Genomic DNA, 25,869 nt, shown 5'->3' on the forward strand with positions numbered 1-25,869 from the left:
GTTTTGTTTCTGAATCGTTTCCTAGAATGGGACCATCTGCAAATTGGAGGAACAAGACCTTGTATTTTACCTGGGCACCCTCCAACTGGATACCTTTAAGATCGACTTCTCCTGTTTCCTTTTCCTCCCCCTCATCCACATCTTTCCTCCTATCTCTTTCCTCTAGCTGTCTCCTTCTCTCTTCCCTTTTCTCTCTGTCTCATTTCACAGAGCCGAAACCTCTGCCCCCGTCCCCAATCGATTCCCACTTTCCTGTTTCCTGTCTTCTCATCCATATTGTCATGAGCCCAGAGGATCCCAAAACCCAGCTGCAATAGAAATTCACCGACAAATGGTTACTTAAACAAAAGTTGCTTTTAATTATCTTTAAACATGAAAACAGGATCAAAATCTAACTTAACCTAACTTAACCCCTTCTAATTCTAAGTGCCATGTATTTAATGTGTGTGTAAATTCAGAAAAGTTCTTTGAAAAGAACTTTGAAAAGTCGAATCTCACTTCTCACTCCTCCAACTTCATTGGTTGCAGGCAATTCTTATACTGTGTACAGAATTTAACATTGATGAAGTTCACCAGGCTTTGTGCTTGAAAGGTAAATGGTTACTGCTCAGGAAGATTCTTGTCGGTTTTCAGAGAGAGATTTGTTGCTCACTGGACACCCACAAATGATTCCTTCTGATCAGTCAATTCAGTGTCTTGCCGAATAAACTCGTCCCCTCAGCATTTCCAGATGATAGCCTCTTTCTTTCAGGTCACCACAGAGTTCCTTTTCTGTTTCTATTTTTTCAAGTGAAACATTATACAGCCAGCCATCTTCTCTTGTATGGACCACGAGGACTTTGACCAGGCTGAACTAAGAACTCACAACCCGTCCCCAAAATGGGGTTTTTCCACAAGCTTGCCAGCTTGTCCTATTCCAGTCCCAGCTGCTGCTGCTAAACTGAACACACACACACACACACACACACACACACACACACACACACACACACACACACACACACACACACACACACACACACACACACACACAGAAAACCACATGACCCTCTTAGAACAGTAAAATGCACTCAGACTGTGGCACCAGACCCAATCTTCTGTTGCTCTCCAAAACAATAATCCATTACTCCACAGCATGTCTAATTAACACCTACTTGTGAAGTATCTATAGGCATCCTTTAAAGTTTTTACAAAGGCACCCAGAGCCTGAACTGTCTGGCTTGACCACAGCTCTGGAATTTTAAATGAGATCTGTTTTGAAGTGTTTGTATGTGACCTACACTAAAAAAAACTGCAACAATTCATCTCCTTTAAAACCTATCTATATACAATATAAAATATAACATAATCTGTCACAATATACAATTAACACCTTTTGTTTGTATTCTTTCCCCTTCCATTCTTCCCTTTTCATCAGTCTGTTTTTTTAATATCAGTCCCTGCCTACTTTTAATGCTAGAAGACCGGCTGAGTTCCTCCAGCATTTCTGTGATTTTACTTGTAATTATTACAGTGGATGACGTGGGAATTTATCATCTTGTCCTGGTCTGGGCAAAATGTGACTCCAGACCCACCAGTGTGAGGGCCCCTCTATTGGCTTAACAAGCCAATCTCTGGCCAAAAGGCAATTTGTATACAGGAAATAAATGCTGGCCCTGCCAAACAATAGATAGATTTCTGCACAGTGAACAATAAAATGCAAAATTCCTTGCTGAATTGGACTTCCACTCTCAACCTTTGACACAGAAAGTCATAGCATCGCTTCAATTATCATTGATTTAGTCCACGTACCGATGCAATGAAACAGACAGTGCCTCCATTTCCTCTCTACATCCCTCTCCCTGCCAACTTATCTGGATAGAAGCTGATCAAACTTTGATTTTCCAGCCCCAATTTGCCGCCAGCCCAAAGATTGTTTGTTGCACCCCAGGGGACATGTTCAACTTCAGCTTAACATCAGTGAATCTCCCATCCAGATGGGTTTCCACATGACCATAAGACATAGGAGTTAAAGTAGGCTATTCAGCCCATCGAAATTTCCCTGAATCTCCGGATGAAACTATTTCAGTGCTCTGTCAGCCATTCTCCCTCCTTACATTCAGTTGGTCCAAATCTCTGCTGCCTTACTTATGAAGTGGGGAAAATCCTCCTCCTTTCTGTGCTTGCTGCCCTACCATTGCCACATTTAAATGATGTTCAAGTTGCAGAATAGACCTGGGCCTCTCGATCACTGAAAATTCCAGTCCTCTGAGAAATTTAAATTCATCCTGTTCTGCTCCTTCATGTTGTAAAAACATGACGCTGGAGAAACGCAGTTGGTCAAACAGTGATAAAAGATAAAGATACAGAAGCAATATTCAGGCTTTGAGCCCTTCATCAAGGTATGCCTTGATACTTTGATGAACCCACCATACCTTGATGAAGGGCTCAAGCCTGAAACATCAGTTATGTATTTTTATCTTTGTTATATAAAGGATACTGTTTGACCTGCTGATTTTCTCCAGCGTCGTGTTTTTACTTCAATCACAGTGTCTGCAGACTTCCTTGTTTTACTTTTGCTCCTTTTTGGATCTTTCTATGCCCTTTGTCCAGTCATTAGCCCTTTACCTGAGTGGAGCCCAGGTTCTCTATTAACATTTTGGACTCTGGCTACATTTAACCTTTCCTAATATATACACCGTGTCCATGGGTGAACTACAGTATGAAAGGTTTAAAATCAGTATTAACCACCTAGTGGCTGAGTATAAAACCAGCCCTGAAAAATGGGAACACAGAGTATATGCGCTTGTTGGTAGTCCCTGAAAATCAGGACATGGAGTCCAAAGGGTTAACCTACCCAAATCTTTCCACCTATCTCTCCTTTAAAGTTTCACCGAAAGCTTGCTTTCTTTGATCACCGTTCTGTTCCTCAGTGTAACTCTCTTTTGTCTATTTATGAAAATAGAACAGAACAGCATAGGAACAGACCTTCCAGCCTAAGCATGATGTGCCAAAGTAAAAGTCTGCTCCTTGCACCAGATAGATATCCCTCCATCCCCTTCATCAGCATGCATCCACCCAGAAGCCTCATAAATGCTACCTTTGCATCTGTTTCCACCACTCGCCCTGGCAACCTGTCCTGGGCACCTACCATTCTCTGAGTAAAATATTTGCTCTGCATTTTCCCTTCAACTTCTTCCTCTTCACTTTAAATGCATATCCTCTTGTGTGTGCGAGACTTTTACCCCGGGAGAAAGATTCTGACTCTTAATTTTATAAATCTCTATCAGACTTCTATGCTCAAGAGAAAACAAACCGAATTTGTCCAAACTATTCCCAGAGCTGAGACCCTGAACACCAGATAACATCCCGATAAACCTCTTCTGTACTCTCTCCAAAGCCTCCACATCCTTCCTGCAATGGGGTGACAAGAATTGCACACCACATTCCATGCGTCATAACCCAAGTTTTATGCAGCCTCAACATGACTTCCTTTCTCAATGCCCTTCCCAATGAAGGCAAGCTTGCCTACATGCCTTCTTTACCTCCCTATCTACTTGGGTGGCCTCTTTGAAAGGATTGTTTACCCGAACATAAGAGATGGAACCAACTTGTTGCTGTCGCATTTTGTAAGCATTTCACCAAGTCAGTATTTTCAGTGCAGACTTCACACAGAATGAAACAAATCAAATAGTTAATGCATTCAGTGGTAATTTGTGGAGAGACGAAAGTTAAGTTTGGTGCAAGAGAACTGTTTTGTCCCAATCTCAGTTGGAGTATTTAGATTGATATTATCTCCTCTAACTCAGATTTCAATGAGATATTGTCGACAGTAAAGGCTGAATTGAGATAATAGTATATGGTTGATGCTATATGAATAAGCGCTACTGTGGAAATCTGGAGCACAGCTCCCTTTGACTTTCTTCAGACAGGCAGAACCTCAAATCGTACAATGAATGCTGTGTGTTGACCATCTGTTGCACGGTAGCTCCAGGTGTCTTCTGGAAGATGGCATGGCTCCATGGCCACCATTTGAAAGGTAGGGCCAATTTGAGATAAATGTGCCAAAACTTGCAAAAATTGTTGACTGAGCCTTGGTAGACACAGCCAATTTGGCATGCATTCGTTTCCAGAGTGCCACTTAACCATAATACATTGAGATTAGGGTGGTCCTTTACATAAATGGGGGTAGAAATTTTGTTGTTCTGTGAACTGTGTTGCAAAGAAATGGAATTGAATCCTTATGTTGGTGTGCTAAACACTCATTGTGTTTAATTGAATTGCATTGGGAGTTCTCCACAAAACAAAATTGAAATCCATCAAGAGATCTTTGTAAAAAAAAAACGCTTGAGTGGTTTACCATCAGAAAAATGTGGTAAATGAGATCTGAGGCCTTCACGTCGGATTGTGGCCAGCTCATTAAAGCTTTTGACATTTTACTGTGCACTGGTCAGGGAAAGGGTCGCTTTCCACACCTACAACAACACAGACTTTAAAGTTAAATTTTACATTTTCAATTAAATTTTAAAAATAAATTTAAATTTTAGCCATATAGCCTGGTGACAGGCCATTTTGGCCCACAAGCCCATGCCGCCCAATTAACCAACAGCCCCCGGTACGTTTCGAATGGTGGGAGGAAACCTGAGCCCCCACCCGGGGAAAACACATGTAGACATGGGGAGATCGTACAAACTCCTTACAGACAGCACGGGATTCAAACCCTGCTCCCAATCGCTGGCGCAGTAACAGCGTTGCACTAACCGCTACGCCAACCGTGCCACCCTAGAAATGGGAATGAAAACAGAGTAAGATTCACTGAGGGACATGGGGCTCCTGGGATTCATGCTGCTGGGCACAGTAAATGAGAAGGATACCTGCCAGGACCACCACAAGTTGGAGAATCTGGCAGGAGGTTGCCCCAGCTGTGAGCATCCCCTTCATTTGTATAGTGCAGAAGTACATTTTGTATCCATACAATATACAGAAACCTCCATAATGCTTGGGACAAAAGACATTCTTTTCTTCCTTTATTTGGCCCCATGCTCCACAATTTAAAATTTGTAATCAAACAATTCACATATGATTAAAGTGCACACTCCAGATTTAGTCATGGTTATTTGTACACATTTTGGTTTGATCTTGTAGAAATTACAATATGTTTTATACATTGTCCCCTCGTTTCAGGGCACTATAATGTTTGGGAGATTTGGCTTCCCAGGTGTTTGTGAGTACTCAGGTATGTTTATTTGCTTCATCAGTTCAGGTGAAAGAGAGCTAGGCTTGCTTCTAAGCTTTTGATCACCTTTGGAGTCTGTAGTTGCCACGTTTCAACATGAGGACCAGAGGAAAGAAGCCATTATGAGGCTGAAAAACAAGAATAAAACAGTAAGAGACATCGCCCGAACTTAGGATTACCAAAATGAACAGTTTGGAACATCATTCAGATGGGAGAACGTACAAGTGAGTTCACTAATTTCAAAGGAAGACCACCACTGTTGGTGACAGGAGATTTCTCATCATAATGAAGAACAATCTCCAAGAGCTTATCCAACAGATCAGAAACACTCCTCAGGAGGCAGGTGTTGATGTGTCAATGACTACCGTCTGCAGAAGACTTCATGAACAGAAATACAGAGGCTACAGTGCAAGTTGCAAGCCACTAGTTAGCCACAGAAGGATGGCCAGATACCAGTTTGCCAAGAAGGATTAAAAAATATCTTGAAGATTTCTAGAAAAAAATGTCTTGTGGACAGATAAGACCAAAATCAACCTGCATCAGAGTGATGAGAAGAGCAACGTGTGGAGCATAAAGGAACTGCCCAAGATCCAAGGCACACCACCTCATCTATGAAACATGATAGTGGGGGGTGTTAAGTCCTGGGCATGTCTGGCTGCCACAGATACTTGTGCACTTATCTTCATTGATGATGTAACTGCTGATGGCAGTAGCAAAATTAATTCTGAGGTGAACATCTTATTTGCTCGTTTGAGGAAATAACTCCAAACTCATTGGACAGTGCTTCATCCTACAGAAGATAATGATCTCAAACTTGCTGCTAAAACAAGAAAGGAGACCTTCAGAGCTAAAAACGGGAAAATTCTTGAATGGCCCAGTCAGTCACCCGGTCAAAATCCAATGGAGCACACCTTTCATATGCTGAAGCGAAAACAGATCTGAAAATGACTGAAATGGAGGCTTGGCAGAGCATCACCAGAGAAGAAACTCTGCATATGGTGATATCCATGAATTACAGGCGCCAAACACATGCAAGGGATATGTTACAAAGTACTACTTTAATCCTATTGCTATATCACAAATATTTTGGTGCCCTGAAATGAGGGAACCATGTATCAAAAGTGCTGTAATTTCTACATGGCCAAACAAACAAATGTACAAATAACCATGCATAAAATCTGGTATGCGTACTTTAATCATATGTGAATTGTTTGATCAGAAATGTAAAACTGTGGAGCGCAGGGGCAAATAAAGGAAGACGGGTGCCTTTGTTCCAAACATTATGGAGGGCACTGTAAATCAGATGAGGTGCATAGGTGAAAGCTAGAATAGTGATCTATTCCAGTATATGACTCTGAGACCCTGCTCTATTTTTATGCTTAGTGCAGCTGGACATCCCAAGCAAGAACTGAGGAATTATTATGTTATGCAGACTCCTTTGCCTTTTCAGATCATTTAGTTAGTTGAAGTGTCGGGGGGGTTCACAGGCTTTACATTGGAGGCGATGATTTGGCAGGCTCACTTTCAGAGAGATTCTATTACTCTTGCCTTCCTCCTTTATTGTAACCAAGAGATGAGAGCATCAGTGCTGAGCTTTCCTTGTGGCCTTGCTCCTGCTGTGCCCCTCAGATTCCCAATTCCCTTGGTTGTCTTCTGCTGTACAAGCCTCTGCAGCATTCAGTGCACAATAATGAAACCTCCATGCTTGCTTCGAAAAAAAAAGTCTCATATCTAGCTAGATTTGTGCTCTGCTGGTGTCTTTGGCAAACCCATGATCTTGAACAGCTGTGGAAACAGATGGTGGCCCTTATTCACCAGAATCCAGTTCTCAGAGCAGAGGCAGACATTGAAAATATCTACCCAAATGGTTGACTCACTCATAGTGAAGGAGCCATCTGCACTTCTGCTGCTGATCCACCATGAGAGAGAGGAAACTTTTTTTCTGTTTTCATAGTATTAATGGGACCCCTTTCTGGTAAATGAATGTCATCCACATGCATCTGACATCTCAGGCAACCAGAAATTTTGTCAAATCTAAATGGCCAAGATGGCACTTTCCACTCATTGATATCAAAAGCAATTAAATAGCTGCCTTGTGATTGTTTTAGTGAACTCTGCAATGCAGGGAACAATAAAATGAGAGATGTGGTAATGGTTTGTATGCTGCTTGGAATGAAAAAAAACAGTTCACCTACAACCACAAGAGGTCAAAAGTAGATGTCATCTGGTTGGCCCTCTGCACCTGACCACTTGGACCACATGGAGATTCATTGTCTACAGCAGGGGTTCCCAACCTGTGGTACATGTACTCATAGTGGTACATTTGCATTTTTCAGGGGGTACATTGGGTCTGAGAGAAAAAAAACACTACTGTACAATACATGTTGTTGTAATCTGCAGTCAGATTGCATAATGCCATGTTTTTTTTATCCTTAATTTTTAGGGGTACACAACAACCTATAAAAATGGCTAAGGGGTACAGAGGAACAAAAAGGTTTGGAACCCCTGGTCTACAGCAAGGGTGGGCAAACTTTTTTTTAAACTCACGTTCCACCTTAAAATTCCCTATGCCATAGGTGCTCTGTGATTAGTAAGGGATTGCTTAAGGCAATGTGTGGGTGGAAAGAAAAAGTTTGAAAAGCGCTGTTTTAATCATACCTAGTTGACTCATTATGTGCAGGATTTCAGAACTCCAAAGGAAATGGGCCAATGACAATTTTTCTCAAGCAAAAGATTTCAGTCACCATTGGGCCTAGAGTAGTGATTCTCGACCTTCCCTTCCCACCTACATCCCTTGCTAATCACAGAGCACCTATGGCATAGGGAATTTTAAGGTGGAACGTGAGTTTAAAAAAAAAAGTTTGCCCACCCTTGCTGTAGACCAGGGGTCTAAAAGGATTACTTAAGGTGGAACGTGTGTTTTAAAAAAAAAGGTTGCCCATCCCTGGTCTACAGCTTGGAGTTTATTACCATCATTCTAACAAAACTGATAATCAAACACTGGGATCTGGGACTCAATTTCTCTTTTTGCAACTGGATTCTCAAATTCTTCATCAGCAGACTCCAATCAGTGGGGATTAGTAACATCACCTCCTCCACGCTGATCAAAGGCACCTCAAGGCTGTGTGATTAGTTCCCTCCATACATGTTACTCCCTCGCCAAATTGTGCTCAAGTGTAATGCACAAATTTGCTGAGAGCACCACTGTTCTTCACTGATTAAGGGTAATGGTGAGTCAGAATATAAATGTAGATTGAGAATCTGGTTGTGGGTGCCAGAACAACACATTGCCCTCAAGGTCAACAAGACCAAGAAGCTGATTCTGAACTTCAGGAAAGGAAAACGAAGGAACCCTGCACCTTTATCAGCAAGAGGGCAATGGGCAAGTTTAGGATTCCCAGATCCTTCTATTCTACCGCACTTCTCAGTTATCTAATGCAAAAATTATTGAACAACTGTGGTGTGTTCCGGGTTTATCTGAGACTGTTCCATCATAAACATAGATTACACTTTTGTGCTTAAGTTTGCATCAGGAAGGATAGAAAGAGGCATTATCCCAATGATGGTTACATTAATTCTGCCATTAAGCATCAAAAAATAAACTTCAAGAGCACCAGCAAAGCTTATGCCAAATATGCATGGTCCAATTTTCCACTGGACTTAATTTCCAGGGAAATAAAATTTTAAATTCATATGTAGACATACAGTACAGTAAAGGCCCCTTCGGTTCATGAGCCCGTCCCACCCAATTACATCCAATTGACCTACAATCCCCAGTACATTTCGAACGATGGGAGGAAACCAGAGCCCATGGGGAAAACCCATGCAGATCCAGGGAGAACATGCAAACTCCTTACAGACAGCACGGGATTCAAACCCCCCCTCCCCAATCGTCGGTGCTGTAAAGGTGTGGCGCTAACTGCTATGCCAACCTTGCTGCCCAACTCAAAGTAAATCGGTTTTTGCATGAAGACCATCTTAATTGTGGGTGCCAATTAATTCAATGGAGAATGAACGAGAAATGTAAAGGGAATGCAACTCATTTTCCAGATAAGTGATAAGAGCAGAGTACTGGTGTCTACTCAGGTCAGTCAAGCAGCAGATGTCAAAACTATTGAAATTTAGTGCTGAGGGTCGAAAGTGGCCACTATTATTCTCACTCGTCCTTTAGGGGGCCTCTTCAATGGCAACAAGCACTGAAATCCGATTGCTTGCAGCATTCCTGTCAATGCTCATATGCCATGCAGTTGCCTGAGTTCCTATGTGGAGCAGAAGGTGGTCACAGAAGTCGTGGTTAGAACAGGGTGCTGTGTCTCACTACTCAATTCACTCTCACTTTATGTTGCTACCCTGCCAAGTTTTCAGTGAGAGTGTTCATGTTATCTCCACAATCAACACGAGGGATATTAAATCTCACAATGGGCACTGATATGGTGGGTTTGAGCGGTTCGTACTTCCCTAGCCTTGGAAAATTGTTGAGAATGAGCTTGGGTGCCGATGAGGCTGGTTTTCATTTAATTGCTTTCACACTAAGGAATTTCATACCACACAGCATGCTTCGACAGATTAGGGTAGAAGCACAAGTTCTCTGTCTTCTTTTGCAAATTCTTCCTTTTCTCTTCAGAAAACATTAACTCCTTACTGATGCACTCCAGCCCCCCTCACATGTTATCCCACAAACCCATTCTTCATACGTGGAGCTGGATGGAACATTTCAGTCCATTCTGACATGGATGGCACAACCAAATCTTAAACTCATCTGAAAGTCCATTGTATGATTAAATTAAACCCTCCCCCCCAACCTACCTCATCCATCCCACTAACACCCTCCCTCTTCCCCGACCCACCTACAAAGAAAGAAGGAAGGAGATCATCACTAAAACCAATCATTATCCACTTTTGAGCTGTGGAAACTGAGAGCAAACTTTAAAACCAAGAGTTTTTAAATATGAACTCCATACTTTTACAAAAAAATGATATTGATCCCTCAAATTATACGTTATCTTTTCTAAAGGAATACAAGATTTTATTTCAGTATGCCACCTTTGCATTCCTAAAACCAAATCAGATTTCCATGTAATAGCCAAACATTTTTTTTAGAAACACCCAAAGCCAAATGTAAAAATTCAATTTGGCACATAATCTCAATCCCAAAGCAATTGACTTAATATTCCCTAATAAAAATAACATTGACTCAATTGGTAATGTCCATGCTCATTGTCTTAAACACAGCACAATTGTGAGTGCTAATTCCCCAAGGCCAATTGGCCCCAGCCAGGCAGACATCAACCAATTTGGTACAGGCTAGCATGCAGACTTGATCATTGTGGATACCAACAGGGAAATAATAAGGTTACAGTGCTCTGATATCTGAACTGGTCTGACTTTATAACAATATTAATATCTTCCTTCACCTGGTAATAATATGAAGAGTTTATCCATATAGGAAAGGAGAATCCCAATTCTAAAGCTCAATCTGGGCAGAGTTATTTTATTTCAACTAATGTTTAGTTTAGTTTAGTTTATTTATTTTTATAGCACATTCAAAACAACTCACTCTGACCAAAGTGGTATAGAGATCAAAAAGACATCACTACTAGGCAACTAAAGTACAGAATAAAACAAATCTGAGAAGTTAGAACACAAGGTAACAATCAGGTGCACAAGGAGGACTAGTCAATAAAAGTACATCGTCATTCTAGATAGAAAATAGTTGATAGAAGGGGCCGATTTGCTAGAAAGAGGAATGTTGTTCCACAGATTGGGGGCTGCAATAGCAAAGGTGGGATCTCCCCTGAGTTTATGATTTGAGCACGGGACAGCCAAGCACCCCAAGTTAGACGACCTGAGGGATCTTGAAGTGGAATAAGGAGTTAGAAGATCCATGATGTAAGAGGAGGCTAGCCCATTAAGAGCTTTTGTAGGCAGACAGGAGAACTTTAAAATCAATTCCGAGCCATACTGGCAGCCAATAGAGGCAGAATAGGAGTGATTGGGTCCCTGTTCTTAGCACCTGACAGGAGCCTGACTGCAGCATTCTGAGCCAGATAACGTGTTGGAAGGCATTACTAATTGGTTACCTCAGCTAAAAATGAAGAAAAAGATAAGAATCTTCTGCACTAAATCTGCAACAGAGTCAATTTGTATGAATGCAAGGCTTGGAATTCTCCTGTCCCACTGTCAAATAGCCTGCTAACATCGGCTGCCAAAGCATGCATGTGAATAATAGGTGCATGATGGCTCCAAAATAGCCCCTCGAACATGCGTTCTGGTGCCAACCCTGCCCATTGACAGCCAGCTCCTGAGGAACTGTCCTTTTAACAGTGGCTTCAGGAGGAAAAAAAGGCAAAATTGAACAGCAATCTGAATGTGGCAGCTCAAACTGGTTTCATTGCCTTGTGCCCTTCATCGTGGTTTTGTTTGTAAATGTTCTGGTTTTAATTGTGCTCTGTAAAAAAAACCTTGAAGATATGCCTGGAAATTTTGATGTGGTGTAATTCGACTGGTATGTGCAATTATTTATGATTTATTAAATTAATAATCATAAACCTGTGCTTGTGCAGTGGGAGGAAAAGGAAGAATGAAGCCTGATCATCTGAAAATTAGTGAAGGCCTGTATGGGGGTTTTTGACCCTTCATCCACATGCCTGAGAGGAAAAAAATAATTGTTTTGCACTGAAACAAAAGTCTTCAAAGGGTAAATACACCAAAGAGTTTGCACAGGTAAAGTCTTCCGCTGTTCATCTGTTCCCGGAGGTTGGAGGAGTGGGATGTTTCGGGTAAAGTGGTTTTGAAGCGAGGAACATTCTTGTTTCTCCAGGGGCTCGTGTTATTGGCACACACGGAGTTCGTGAAATTATAGTTTCCCTCAAGGGAAAACTGCATGCAACAGAACCACACGGCAGGAAGCAGTGCAACCACACCCTAACAGACTGCAGCTGTGCACAAGGGAAATCAAAAGTGAGGCTCTATTTTTAACTTCTGGGCCTACTTCTCATTGCTTGAGGATTGAAACCCATGGTAATATCATTTACAGCTTTCATTATTGTAGTGCCTGGTCCCACCGGCTCTTTAAGGAAATGAGCTGCCTTCTCTCACCCCAAATTGTGTGAAATGGGTAGATGGATATGTGGTTTCTATATTGGCCTCATTAACCTCATCAGAACCCCTAAATCTGGAATGAAAGCAAGTCCTGCTCAATCTCAACCTGAAGAAGAACTGAGGAGAGCAGATGAAAGCCAGAATCTCTTCTGCCATTAGTTTCAGAGATTATAAGTGATACTATTTTTCATCCTGACCAGACGTTGTGGAGTGGGTGGGATTAAAATTGCTCCCAGGTAGCAACAGGTCATCCATGTCTTAGCCATGAAATTTTCTTCTTGCAAACAAATTAATATTGAAAAGAGGGAAATGATATAATCTGTCAGAAAATTTGAGAGATAGATTGAATGAGAGCTTTGAAGTGGAGAGATGGAGATCCTTATATTAAGAAGTAAAACACCTCAAGAGAATGGTTAGTGAAAGACATAGGATCCTTGGATTTGTAAATGGAATTATGCAGAAAAGTCGTATGGAAATTATGTTTTACACATATAAAACTTTGGTTAAGACTTAATTAAAGAATAGTTTCCTTTTATCATTATCTAACTTGTAATGGCAGCACTGTCACTGGTGCAGATCCGGGAGAGAGGAGACACAGCGCTGCTCCAAAGGATTCATCCACTTGACTCTAACACAGGCTGCTCTGTATAGGCTCTAAATGACCTGTTAAAGGACTCAATGACATTTGTAAGTAAAATCATGTAATCCTGGGTCTGTGTTCAAAATGTACCGCGAGGGGTTGCATACTGCAGAGAGCAGCAGAATGTTGTAAGGCACCAGAACAGGGAAACCACCTCCCCACTCCTGCTGTTGATAAGGAGAAGCAGAGGAGATGACCCTACAGGAAGTTGACAAAGGCAGCCAATCAGCAAGGGGCTCAATGGCTGAAGAACCCAAACAGGCTGCCAGCTACTTGCAGTCAGGGGCCCTGAAAGGGCTGTGGACTGCTGGGTACCACATGGAAACCTGCTAGGATTCAAGAGGGAGCTGAGGGCATGAAGGGCTGCTGAAGGGCCTCAGGTGCTGAACACATCGGAGGTTTAGATCTGAAGCTCGGGTTGCCAATGGATCAAGCGGGAGTGTACAGCTGCAGAGGCTGCAGGGGGCGCTGGAGGTGAATCTGCAGACAGTAAGTGACTCTGAATGGACTCTCTTTTGCTTCTCTTTCTCCTGTTGTTAGGGGCATCAGGCTTATGGCAACTCTGCCTTATATCAGTCAAAAGATCAGCCATGATCCGATAAATGGCGGTGCTGGCTCAACGGGCCAATTGGCCTACTCCAGTGCCCATTGTCTATTGTCTATAAAAGTAAATCGTGTATGTTGCATTTTTAATGTTTTATTACATGACAATTAAAGGAATCTTGGACCTTGAACCTTGAACTTTAAGAAGGATATAAAAGTCTTCGGTAGAACCGAAGGAATCTGCAAAATGATATGTGAAGATTAATTGAATGGGAAGAAGATGGTAGATGGAAAATAATGTGGTACATAAGAAGTTATTCATAATTTAGGAGAAGCAGAAAAAGATGGTTGGCGTAGCGGTTCGCACAATGCCTTTACAGCGCCAGCAATCAGGACCTGACCAGGGTTCGAATCCCACACTGTCTGTAAGGAGCTTGTACATTCTCCCCATGTCTGTGTGGGTTTTCTCCGGGATGGGGCTCCAGTTTCCTCCCACCATTCAAAATGCGCTGGGGTATAAAATGGGCGGCACGGACTTGTGGGCCAAAATGGCCTGTGTGTCTAAATATAAAATTAAAATTTCAAATTCATCAACTTTACTTCACTGTTGATGTGCATAAATGTTGCTACTGTACTTATTTTTGACCAAACAGATCGTGCCACCTGGGATTGAAATAAAGTGAAAGGATTCAAAGAATTTGGAAGAGGTCTCATTCTTTTACTCAGTTTTTTAAAGATTTTTTTTAACCACATTCAACCTTTGGGCTAATATCTGTGCAACACCTGCTTGAAAAAAACTGATAAAATGGAGGAAGTCTGAGACTCAGAAAGTACACATGGTTTAGACAAACAGCACTTAAGCAATAAATTGAGAGCATCACAACATAACAAGGACATAACAAGTATCACATGTCTGTGATACCTGCAATTCAGGCACTGCCATCCGGCCATTAATCAATTGATGAATGACGGCCAGAAACAACTGATTCCATTTGTGTATTGCACTTCAAAAAAAAAGTGGATTGAATTATGTGCCAGTAGGGAAATCAACATTATCCATAATTTTGCAATGAGGATGTTTCTCCATTTTCGTTTAGGTCGATCGTTTCCTTTTGTCATGGACCGTAAATCATTCTAGTTCCACTCACATACTTCTGACCACGTCAGCTTCAGGAATGCAATCACGGTTATTTTGCTATCTCCATGTGGCTACACCTTCAAGATGCGAAAATGATGTTGTATCCAGATTAACAGGGGAAGTTTCTGATATGGGTAATCAAAGCACCATCTTTACTGTAGTGCTATCAGAGGATTAAGGCAAGATGGAAAGGCACTCTTCCGAAAGGAGCCTGGATGAATTTCCAGAAGTGGATTTCCAACCATTTTGTAGGAGAAGATGTGGTCAGTACACTGATTAAGAATATTTGAAATGATGATATATTCTAGAGATGCCCAATGTTCTGGATATTATGCATAGAGCATTCTAACATCATATTAACCTGGCATTGACGTGAAAATTAAATTATCTGACCCCAAATTCAAGGACAGTTTTTTTTTTCCCCACTATTATCAGACTCCTGAGTGAACCTTAACATTGATCCCTTGTGACCAGGGGTGCAGTACTGATACTTTAGGTGCCGGAGCTCACCAAAAACCGTGACAATGAGGTGCTGGAGCCATCCCATGAGGTGCCCGGAGGGGCATCATGAGGTGCCAGGGCTACTCCATGAGGTGCTAGAGCTGCCCCGAGGTGCCAGGGCTGCCCTATGAGGTGCCAGAGGAGTGCTCAGGTGAGCTCTCGCAACACTGCGCCACTGCTTGTAACTGATCTCTCACATGGCTGCATTTTTTGGACTGCGGCTTACTTACTATTCTATGTGTGGAATGTCTACTAGGGTCTGCCCACAGAACAACCTCTATCATTGCACCTTGGCACATGTGACAATAATTTTTTTTAAAGTTTAGACATTTTTTAAAAAGTTTAGGTTCAACAAAACTTGAGTCTATTTCAGCCCATAAGTCTGTGCTGCCCATTACACCCAATTGACCTACATTTCAAACAGTGGAAGGAAACCAGAATCCCCGGGGAAACCCCACACAGGCACAGGGAGAATGTACAAACTCTTTACAGGCAATGCGAGAATCAAACCCTGGTCCAGTCCCGATCACTGGTGCTCTCATAGCATTGCGCTAACTGCCAAGCTAACCGTGCCATCGTTGAACTTGAACATTATAAATCAAAGAGAAAGTACACATAGAAGATATTGGGATTGCAAGTATGGAGGCTACTGCAAGAAATTCTTTATAGTACCCAGATAATGAAAAAAAATCACAAGATTGATTCTCATTATGCACACCTGCTCAGAGTGCAGGATCAGACATGAAGGTAGCTGAAGTGACCTTTTCAGACAGATCACATTGAATTTTCAGAGAAGCGCACACTCTAAATTTATTATCATGTAAGATTATAAAAAGGACCTAAGATTATACCTTGCCAACCTGTAGAATTGGTGTCAGTGCATATAATTCTTCACGAGGAGAATTGGTCTTTTCCATGTAGCTTCTAAGAGTCAAATTAAAAGATGTTTTAATAAATTAAAACAGAATTTCTTTCCATAATTTAAGTCTGATCTGCATTTAAATTCTATGATTTTGTTTTCAGATTTTCAGCATCCGCAGTTTTTGACGCTCACTCTACAGTCCTGTGGATATCCACAGATCTTCCTATAGACAGAGTGGATGGTACCCATTGGGGAGTTTTGTGTGATGCATTATATCAATGACTCCAAAGACAGTGAGTGAGAACGATAGACTTTAATACACTCCAGATTTTAGCTGGCCCGATTCCATGTGCTCGAATGAATGGATAGGGGGAGCGGTGTCAACTTTTATAGCCAGGTCACAAGGGGAGGAGTTACTAGGGAGAAGGTCATCAGTAGGCGGGCCAGCTACAGTTATATATACAAATCACCACACTGTTTATCTTTCCCTCTTTGTAAATGGCATTCACATGCTCCATTATAGAGACCCAGGAGATCTGGCACAAGGAAGGAGTTGAGGCCTGGGATAGATCAGATATGATCATATAGAATGGTTGAGCTTACACATGCCCCTATTTTACTGGGTTCCTGTGTTTTTTCTTGAATACTCTGTCTCTATTTTGAGCAAAGAATTTCCATGTTAGTGGAAATGTTATATTTTTTCAAGGAAACTTTGACAATGTCCTAATTCATTTTGATAACAGGACAGTTCAGACAAGCCTACATTGAGTTGGGTACCGTAATTACTTAACTGGCACCTGACAACGCCAGCACTTACTGAAGAACAAAGCCTTTACTGTAGTTGCCCTGGAATTTGTGCAGTGCAGATGCAATGTAGATTCTAAATTATTGCCTGCATTGAAAGAATTGTCATTGGAGAAGACTTGGCCTTTACTCACCGAAATGTGAGAGATGAGTGTTGGTGTCAGTGAGAAAGGAAATATTCTGAGTGCAATTAATCTACTAATTGTTAAGAGGCTGGTTAGCTATGATGCCATTGAATGTCAGCTCCATAGAGATCAAGAGATTAACACCCAAAAGCATGCAATTCTTGATCAGTGTTGGTACTGGCACAGAAAAGAACAACGGGAGATTAAGATAAATTCAAATTATAAAAAGGACGATATGAGGTGCAGAATATAAAATTGTCCTCCAGTTATCTACAGTCATTTTGTTTTATTGAATATATTTTCACACTACAGCTTTGGTTCTCCACCTTTTTCTTTCCACTCACATACCACTTTATGCCATCGGTGCTCTGTGATTAGTAAGGGATTGCTTAAGGTGGGATGTGGGTGGGAAGGGAAGGTTGAGAATCATTGCTCTAGATCCAATTGTTACTGAAATATTTTGCTTGAGAAAAATGGTCATTGGCCCATTTTCTTAGGAGTTATGAAACTGCGCACATAATAAGTCAATTAGGTCTGATCAAAACAGTGGTTTTCAAACTTTTTCTCTCCACCCACTTAGCATGATCTCTGCACCATGAGCCTCTGATGCCTGAATATTTGTTGGATGCAAGCATAGACATTCTAGAAATGTTCGAGGCTGGCAACTTGAAGCCTTCTGCAATAATCCAGACTGTTGTATTACAAAGAATACAGTGCCATATTTCTTTACAAGGAAGTATGTTCAAATGATAACAAATAAATAGCCACAAATTCATTTGTTGGAAAAATAAATGGTTGAAGTAAAAGTCATGGATGGGGACAAATCACATCGCAAAGATGATGGAATATAACCATGTAATCATATAATAATTACAGCACGGAAACAGGCCATTTTGGCCCTTCTAGTCTGCACTGAACTAAGTACTCTTCTCTAGTCTCACCAACCTGCACTCTGCCCTTAAACCTCCCATCCATATACCTACCCAATTTTTCCTTAAATGACAAAACGGACCCTGCCGCTACTATTCCTCGCAGAAGGTCATTCCACACAGCCATCACTCTCTGAGAGAAGTTCCCCCTCATGTTACTTCTAAACTTTTGCCCCTTAACTCTTAACTCATGACCTCTTGTTTCAATCTCTCCTACTCTCAAGGGAAAAAGCCTATCCACATCAACTCTATCTATCCCCTCATAATCTTAAATACCTCTATCAAATCCCCCCTCAACCTTCTACTCTCCAAGGAATAAAACCTAATTTGCTCAATCTTTTCTTGTAATCTATATTCTGAAACCTAGGAATGTATTAAATGGATTGGATGGGGAAAAAACCAACTGTTTATCAGCAAATAATGTTTGATGAGAGAAAATGCACTCAATAAAAGGAACATTTCTGACTGCCTTTGACCCTGACTTTGCCAAAACATTCAGGAAGCAGAAATCAGAACCGTACTGTTTTCCTCAAGGCATATTTAAAAACCAGCAAGGAAAGTGCCTCGAATTTCTTTGACAGGAATATCTTGTTCCTCTGAGAAAGTCTAAAATCATTTCCCTCCGGTTTCAAAAGAAAACGGAAGAAATGTTTTCCTTTCCAATTGTATGTTTAACTACCACTTACAGAGATTTCAGGCATACACAGGAAAATTAATTCTGAAGAAAGCCAGATATGATGAACTTTTCATCCAAATAGCAGAATACCGCTTTCCTGGCAGTTATTTTGGCATTTAGAAATATTGGCTGAACAATTTGCACAATTACTTTTCATGCAATAATAAATGGCTAGATTTCTCCAAATGTCTGTGTCAGTCTTTTTTTAATGAAAAATGAAGCAGTATAAATGTGGTTGCCAAAGGATTTGTGCAGAATGAAAATATTCAAAATTCAAGTGATTTTCATAGTAATAAAACCGTGTCCTATTACATGAAATTTCTTTTTTCCTGCTTCAAGGCAGACAGATTTGCCACCGACAGGTATTGCCTAAGCGCCTCTTACAATCAGAAAGAGAGAAGCAAACAAGAGTCCCCCCAGATTCATCAAGTGTCCATAGATTCGCCTCCAAAGTTTCTGCAGGCCCCACAGCTACAGAGTCCAATCCAAATCTAAGCTCTGGAACCGAACCTTCGACACAGTCAGGAGCTCTTCAGCGCCCTCAGCACCTCCTCGCATCCTGGTTCCGATGCCTGGTAATCCCCTCTAGGCAGTTCGAGCCGGTCTCCACCAGGTCTCAGCCCAGGTGCGAGTCTCCTAATAGCAGTCTCCCTCGGCCCACAGCTTCCACGGGCTCCTCGCCGCGAGGCGCCTGCTGCCCTCCGCATGCATGGGACGCTTAGCCACCGAGCCCCTGCACTGGCCCACTGCTGTGGTGACCATCCCCGCGGGTTGTCTATTCCGATTCCTCTTCTCAGATGGGGGGGAGTGATCTTCCCATCCTCTGGTGCTCTGTCCAGTGCTCCACTTCCCTGCCTTCTGCAGCCCCTCATGACCTGCTGCTGATTAATAGGTGCCACCATCTTGAGTGCAGGCCCACAGTCACAGGATTTCAACTAAGACCACTGTCGGCTCCCTCAAGAGGCCACTCAAAGCCTGTGCGGAGTCGACTGGGCATTGGATCCCACAGGAGTGCTACATCTCCTCTCCCCGCGGCTCTGCACCTGTGGCAGCGTTGCCGCTGCAGCAACTCCAGCAGCGCTGCCATCTCTGGACATTATGCACGTTGCTAAATAAGTAAAATAATTTCTAAAGTCTTGAGAAAATTTGAAGGTCTTTAAAAATATAATTTGTTTGGCTAAAATCATAGATGAATGGACAACGTTCTAAAATGTGTGTGTTTTTCTACCTCTGCCTTGAGTGAAATAGCTATTAATTTGCTCAGATCCCCCACCCAAGGATCTTCTTTGCAGTTCTCTGATGAATTCATGTTTATGAGGACAGACGAAGAGTTCTTAATTAAATTGGAGGATGAATCTTACTTATAATGAGGACAAATGTGTTTTCCATACAGCATGTCCAGCCATCCTTGGCTGCATGATCAAGAATGGCATTATTGGCCCCGGTCATGACCATATGCGTCCATTGCTGGAGCTATCTCTCCCACACTCTCAAAGCACTGAAGAGATGCCTTGGGTTCTTCTTACACTCAATGGTCCCCAACTATGCAGACAAGATTCTCCCATTGGTCAAAGCCACCACATTCCCCTGCCCAAGTTGCATTTCAACGTATCAGAGACCACATCGCCAAGGCAACCATGTATACCATTGATGAGTCCACACCATTCCAAGTAGAGAGCAATGAGTCCAACTTTGCCCTGGCTGCCTGTCACCTTTTTCTCACACACCCACTAGAGCCCTAAAATTCACCACTCCTCCATCGAGAAGGAGGCCCAGGCCATGGTGGAGTCAGTACACCACTGGGGGTACTACCACGTGGGAAAATGATTCACCCTCCTCACGGATCAGTGAGCCATTGCATTCATGTTTGATACTAAATAGAGGGGCAAAATCAAGAACAATAAGATCCTCAGGTGGAGAATCGAGTTGTTCACTTACAACTACGACATCCTCTACTGGCCTGGCAAACCTAACAAGCTGCTGGACGCTCTATCCCCTGGGACCTGTGCCAGTGTCCAAATGGACAGACTGTAGCCCCTCCACAATAACCTTTGTCACACCGGACGGAGACCCCGGGACAGACTTAATCTGTAAAATATATATATATTTGCCTCATATTTTTTTCTCGCCCGGCAGGACTCTTCTTAAAATGGAGGGGTGAATGTGATAAACCACCATTATACTATGGTTGGCTGTTGCCGTCTGGACATGCCTCCCAAGACCAATCCTACCCATAGCCCTTTGCCTGCTCCCTATCCCACTCAGCCTTGATCAGTCAATGAGGTTGAGGGCTGTTCCAATCTATAGTTAATAAAAGCCTATCAGTTTCAAAACTCTAGTCTTTTGTGGTTATTGATGGTGCATCACACACTGAATTGCTAGAGGAACTCAGCTGGTCTTTTCAGCATCTATAGGAAACAAAGATATATTGCTGATGCTTAGGGCCTTCAAGGAAAAATCAGAAAAAGCAGAAGCAGGATATATCAGAAAGTCTCATAATTCAAATAATGGGGGAGGAATCCAGACCAACTAATGGTGTTAATTGGTTAAGGAACTAGGTAGAATTTATAATTTCTGTGCAAAAGGAGGCAGAGAATGGAGAGACGACAGGGGAAGCAGGGCGTGTTGGGAGTGGGTGGTTTAACGAAAGCCAGAGAAGTCTATATTAATGTCATCCAGTTGGACATAAAATGAAGTGTTGTTCCTCCAATTTATGCGTGGTCTCAGTCTGGACAGACACATCAGCAAGGGAATGGGATGGAGAATTGAAATGAGTAGCCACTGGGAGATCCAGAGCCGAGGTGCTGAACAAAGTGATCTCCCAGTCTGCGTCCAGTCTCTCCGATATAGGGGAGACCACAGTGGGAGCAGTGGATGCAGTAGACGATCCTCTCCAGATTCACAAGTGAAAAGTTGCTTCACTCGAAAGGACTGTTTGGGGCCCCAAATGGTAGTGAGGGAGGAGGTGCAAATGGACCATCTTCTGCACTCACAGGGATAGGTCCTAAGAGGATGATTAGTGGGGAGGTAGAAATGGATGAGGGAGACACGGAGAGAGCAATCCCTGCAGAAGATGAAGAAGGGAAGATGTGTTAAGTGGTGGGATCATGTCGTAGGTGGTGGAAATAGACGAGAAGGATTTGTTGGAAGTGGACGCTAGTGGGTTGGTAGGCGAGGACAAGAGGAATCCTGTCCTTGATATGTGTGGGGGTGGAGGGGGCCAGGGCAGATGTGAGGGTAATGGGTGAGGGTCGAGTTGATGATGGTAGAGGGAAACCCATATTGTTTGAAGAAGGAGGACATCTCTGATAATCTCCCATGGAAGTCCTCATCCTGAGTGCACATGCAATGGAGATGGAGCAATTGAGAGAATGAAATGGAATCCTTACAGGTGACAGGGTGGAAAGATGAGTAGTCAAGGCAGCTGTGGAAGTTGGTGGGTTTGTAGAAGATGTCTGTCGTGAGTTTGTCCCCTGAGATGGAGACAGAGAGAGATCGAGGAAAGGAAGACTGTTGCTAGAGATGGACCAAGTGAATTTGAGATCAGGGTGGAAGTTGGTACCAAAGTGGAAGAAGTCAACGAGCTCAACATGGGTTCATGATGCAGCACCAAAGTCATCATCGATGTAGTGGAGGGAGAGTTGAGGGAGAGCCTGTTTAGGCTTGTAGCATGGATTGCTCCACGTAGCCAACAAAATGGCAGGTAAAGCTGGGTCCATGGCCATCCCTTTAACCTGGAGAAAGTGGGATGAGTCAAATTATTGAAGGCAAAGACAAGTTCTGCCAGCCAGAGGAGGGTGGTGGTGGATGGGGATTGGTTCATTCTATTCCAGAAAGAAATGAAGGGCTGTGAGGCCTTTATTATGAGGAATGGAGATGTTTTAAGGCTTTCAGTATGGGAAACACCAGTGGAAGATAACAGTTAAGCTAGGTTTATGGCCCGCTGCTTCTCGGTGGTGCAAGAAAGGCAGGAGCTTATGCTGGACCCCTGGTAGAGAACATAGCAGCACTCAATCTGAGTAGGTGGGTTTTTATAGTAGAGGAGGTGGCCCAATTGGTGTTGCAGTTAGCGCAATGCTGTTGTAGCGCCAGCGATCGGGACCGGGGTTTGAACCCTGCGCTGTCTGTGAGGAGCTTGCATGTTCTCCCCGTATCTGCGTGGATTTATCCCGAGGGCTCCAGTTCCCTGCCACCCATTAAAAACATACCAGGGGCGTAGGTTAATTGTTTGCAAATGGGCGGCGCGTGCTCATGGGTTGAAAGAACTTGTTACTGAGCTATGTGTCTAAATTTAAAAAAATAAATGTACCCCGAAGACTTCATATGAGAGGATCATCGGCTATAACAAATCAGTGTTTTCTGCTCTTGGAACACCAGTATATTTAAAAATCTCTACATTTTGAGGTAATCCAGAACCCTGGCTCTGAATTCTCGTCTCACCAAGACAACTGTGAAATTATAATTCAGCAGGTGATTTAAAATTTTAAAAAAATCAAGCTTAGTCATTAATGTTGATGATGACAAGCCAACCAGAGCATCATATAAACCAAGTATTGTTGAGAAACCTACAGGGGAGGAAATCACCTGTCCTTACACAGCATGTCCTGAGTTATAACTCTGGTCTCACCAATATGGGTAATTCCCAAATAATGGCTGATGTCGCCTCACTAGCCTTTTAGCTGGATTACTATAGAAACACTGAAACAGAGAAAGATAAAAATCGGCCAAATCGACCGGCACCGCACCAAATTCAACATGGCGAAGTCAACCTTGCAAAGTTCTCCCTACGAGATGGGAGGTTCTGTCAAAATACGTGAAGTAACAGCCTTTGACAGTTGGCCTCAGAGAATTATACCAAACCTTTACATCGCTCTTGTACTCAAGCCCAATGACCATTGGATTTAAAATTTGCCTATTATGTAAAAAAATTTCAAAAAGGAAAGTGATGGCAAAAAATATGACCTAGTGCAATGTTGGTTGATAAGAAATACATTATAAGTGCAATGACGAATGGTGTCAACCTTGGTTTAAGAAGCCATTGGAGTTTAATCAGAGAGTGGAAATCCCTTACAAACCTGAAGTCTGAAGTCTGAAAGACTGTAGTCTTTCAGGATTTATGATTTTGAAGATCAAATATATCAATCTCACAGATTAAAATTGGTAGATTTATTTATGTTTCCTGTTCCTCCCTCCTTCTCTCTTTATCAGATCTCCTACACACACACATAACCACACACATACACAAACACACACACACATACACACAAACACACACACACATATAACCACACACACACATCTTTCTTTTCTTCTTTGGCTTGGCTTCGCGGACGAAGATTTATGGAGGGGGTAAAAAGTCCACGTCAGCTGCAGGCTCGTTTGTGGCTGACCAGTCCGATGCGGGACAGGCAGACACGATTGCAGCGGTTGCAAGGGAAAATTGGTTGGTTGGGGTTGGGTGTTGGGTTTTTCCTCCTTTGCCTTTTGTCAGTGAGGTGGGCTCTGCGGTCTTCTTCAAAGGAGGCTGCTGCCCGCCAAACTGTGAGGCGCCAAGATGCACGGTTTGAGGCGTTATCAGCCCACTGGCGGTGGTCAATGTGGCAGGCACCAAGAGATTTCTTTAGGCAGTCCTTGTACCTTTTCTTTGGTGCACCTCTGTCACGGTGGCCAGTGGAGAGCTCGCCATATAATACGATCTTGGGAAGGCGATGGTCCTCCATTCTGGAGACGTGACCCATCCATCGCAGCTGGATCTTCAGCAGCGTGGACTCGATGCTGTCGACCTCTGCCATCTCGAGTACCTCGACGTTAGGGGTGTGAGCGCTCCAATGGATGTTGAGGATGGAGCGGAGACAACGCTGGTGGAAGCGTTCTAGGAGCCGTAGGTGGTGCCGGTAGAGGACCCATGATTCGGAGTCGAACAGGAGTGTGGGTATGACAACGGCTCTGTATACGCTTATCTTTGTGAGGTTTTTCAGTTGGTTGTTTTTCCAGACTCTTTTGTGTAGTCTTCCAAAGGCGCTATTTGCCTTGGCGAGTCTGTTGTCTATCTCATTGTCGATCCTTGCATCTGATGAAATGGTGCAGCCGAGATAGGTAAACTGGTTGACCGTTTTGAGTTTTGTGTGCCCGATGGAGATGTGGGGGGGCTGGTAGTCATGGTGGGGAGCTGGCTGATGGAGGACCTCAGTTTTCTTCAGGCTGACTTCCAGGCCAAACATTTTGGCAGTTTCCGCAAAGCAGGACGTCAAGCGCTGAAGAGCTGGCTCTGAATGGGCAACTAAAGCGGCATCATCTGCAAAGAGTAGTTCACGGACAAGTTTCTCTTGTGTCACATACACACACATATAACCACACAAACACACATACACATAACCACACACAACCACACCCACACACAGACACACAAAACCACAGACACACAACCACACCCACCAACACACACATGTACACACACCCATACACCAACATACCCCCACACACCGACATACACCCACATGCACACTTTCTCTCTCTCTCTCTCCTCCCCCCACCCCTCCCTTTACTCTCTGTTCCCCCACACCGACCATTCACTGAGCACCTTCGCTTTGTTCACATCAGTGACAGGGATCTCCCAGTGACCAACCTCTTCAATTATGCACTTGTTGTTAGTGTGCTGTCCAGTGAGTGAAAGAGAAACCATGCGAAAGCTGTGAGTGAGCTGAACCAACCGAATGACTTTACTGGAACTCTCCAAGAACTTATCAGCACAGCCCTCATGATCCTTTGCACCTCCCTCCTCCCAATGGGACCATTGTGAGGTCAGCCCAGTGCAAGCCTGCACCTCCAAGAACCGGTTCACTTGCAGATCAGTGCAGCTTGCTACACGCCCACTTCATACTCACATTCCATCCATGGCCTTGGGTACTGTCCCACCAAGTACCACCTGTAAATTGGAGGAGTAATTTTCCTTCTGGGCACTCTCCAACTGGATGGCATTAACAGTTTCTGCTAGCCTCCTACCCATTCTCCCTCTCTTCCCTTTGACTTCCTTCCTCCAGATCTCCACCCCTTTCCCTCTCCATTCCCAGAGCCATCCCTCCTCCTCCTGCCTCCAGCTGTGCCCTCCCTCACTTACCCACCTATTATCTCCTGCCTGTGGGACTGTGCTCCACCCCCTTCTCCTTCCCTCCACCCCCACCATTTCATTCAAGTATCTGCCCACATGTTTTTCATCCTTTGATGAAGGGCTCAAGCCAAAAGAATTGGTTATGTATCTTTATCTTCGCTGTATAAAGTATGGTTTGACCTGCTAAGTTTCTCCAGCATTGTGTTTTTAACCTCCCCACCACCCCA

General features: G+C 43.1%; 1 long non-coding RNA gene across 2 annotated transcripts in view; it reads right to left on the reverse strand.

Annotated features, from left to right (window-relative positions):
* Positions 1 to 5,008: 5,008 nt before the first annotated feature.
* Positions 5,009 to 25,869, reverse strand: part of LOC138739878 (uncharacterized) — a 30,340-nt gene continuing 9,479 nt past the window's right edge. Inside the window, exons 1-3 of one of the 2 annotated variants that reach the window (XR_011342514.1) lie at positions 25,160 to 25,281; positions 15,990 to 16,062; positions 5,009 to 5,343 (exon numbers count right to left, since the gene is read on the reverse strand). This is a non-coding gene — a long non-coding RNA (uncharacterized lncRNA). Of the gene's footprint in view, positions 5,344 to 15,989; positions 16,063 to 25,159; positions 25,282 to 25,869 lie in introns of those variants that run through there. The other variant, XR_011342515.1, reaches the window with a different exon arrangement.

This window comes from Narcine bancroftii, chromosome 7, assembly GCF_036971445.1.
Source record: "Narcine bancroftii isolate sNarBan1 chromosome 7, sNarBan1.hap1, whole genome shotgun sequence".
NCBI classification, from domain to species: Eukaryota; Metazoa; Chordata; class Chondrichthyes; order Torpediniformes; family Narcinidae; genus Narcine; species Narcine bancroftii.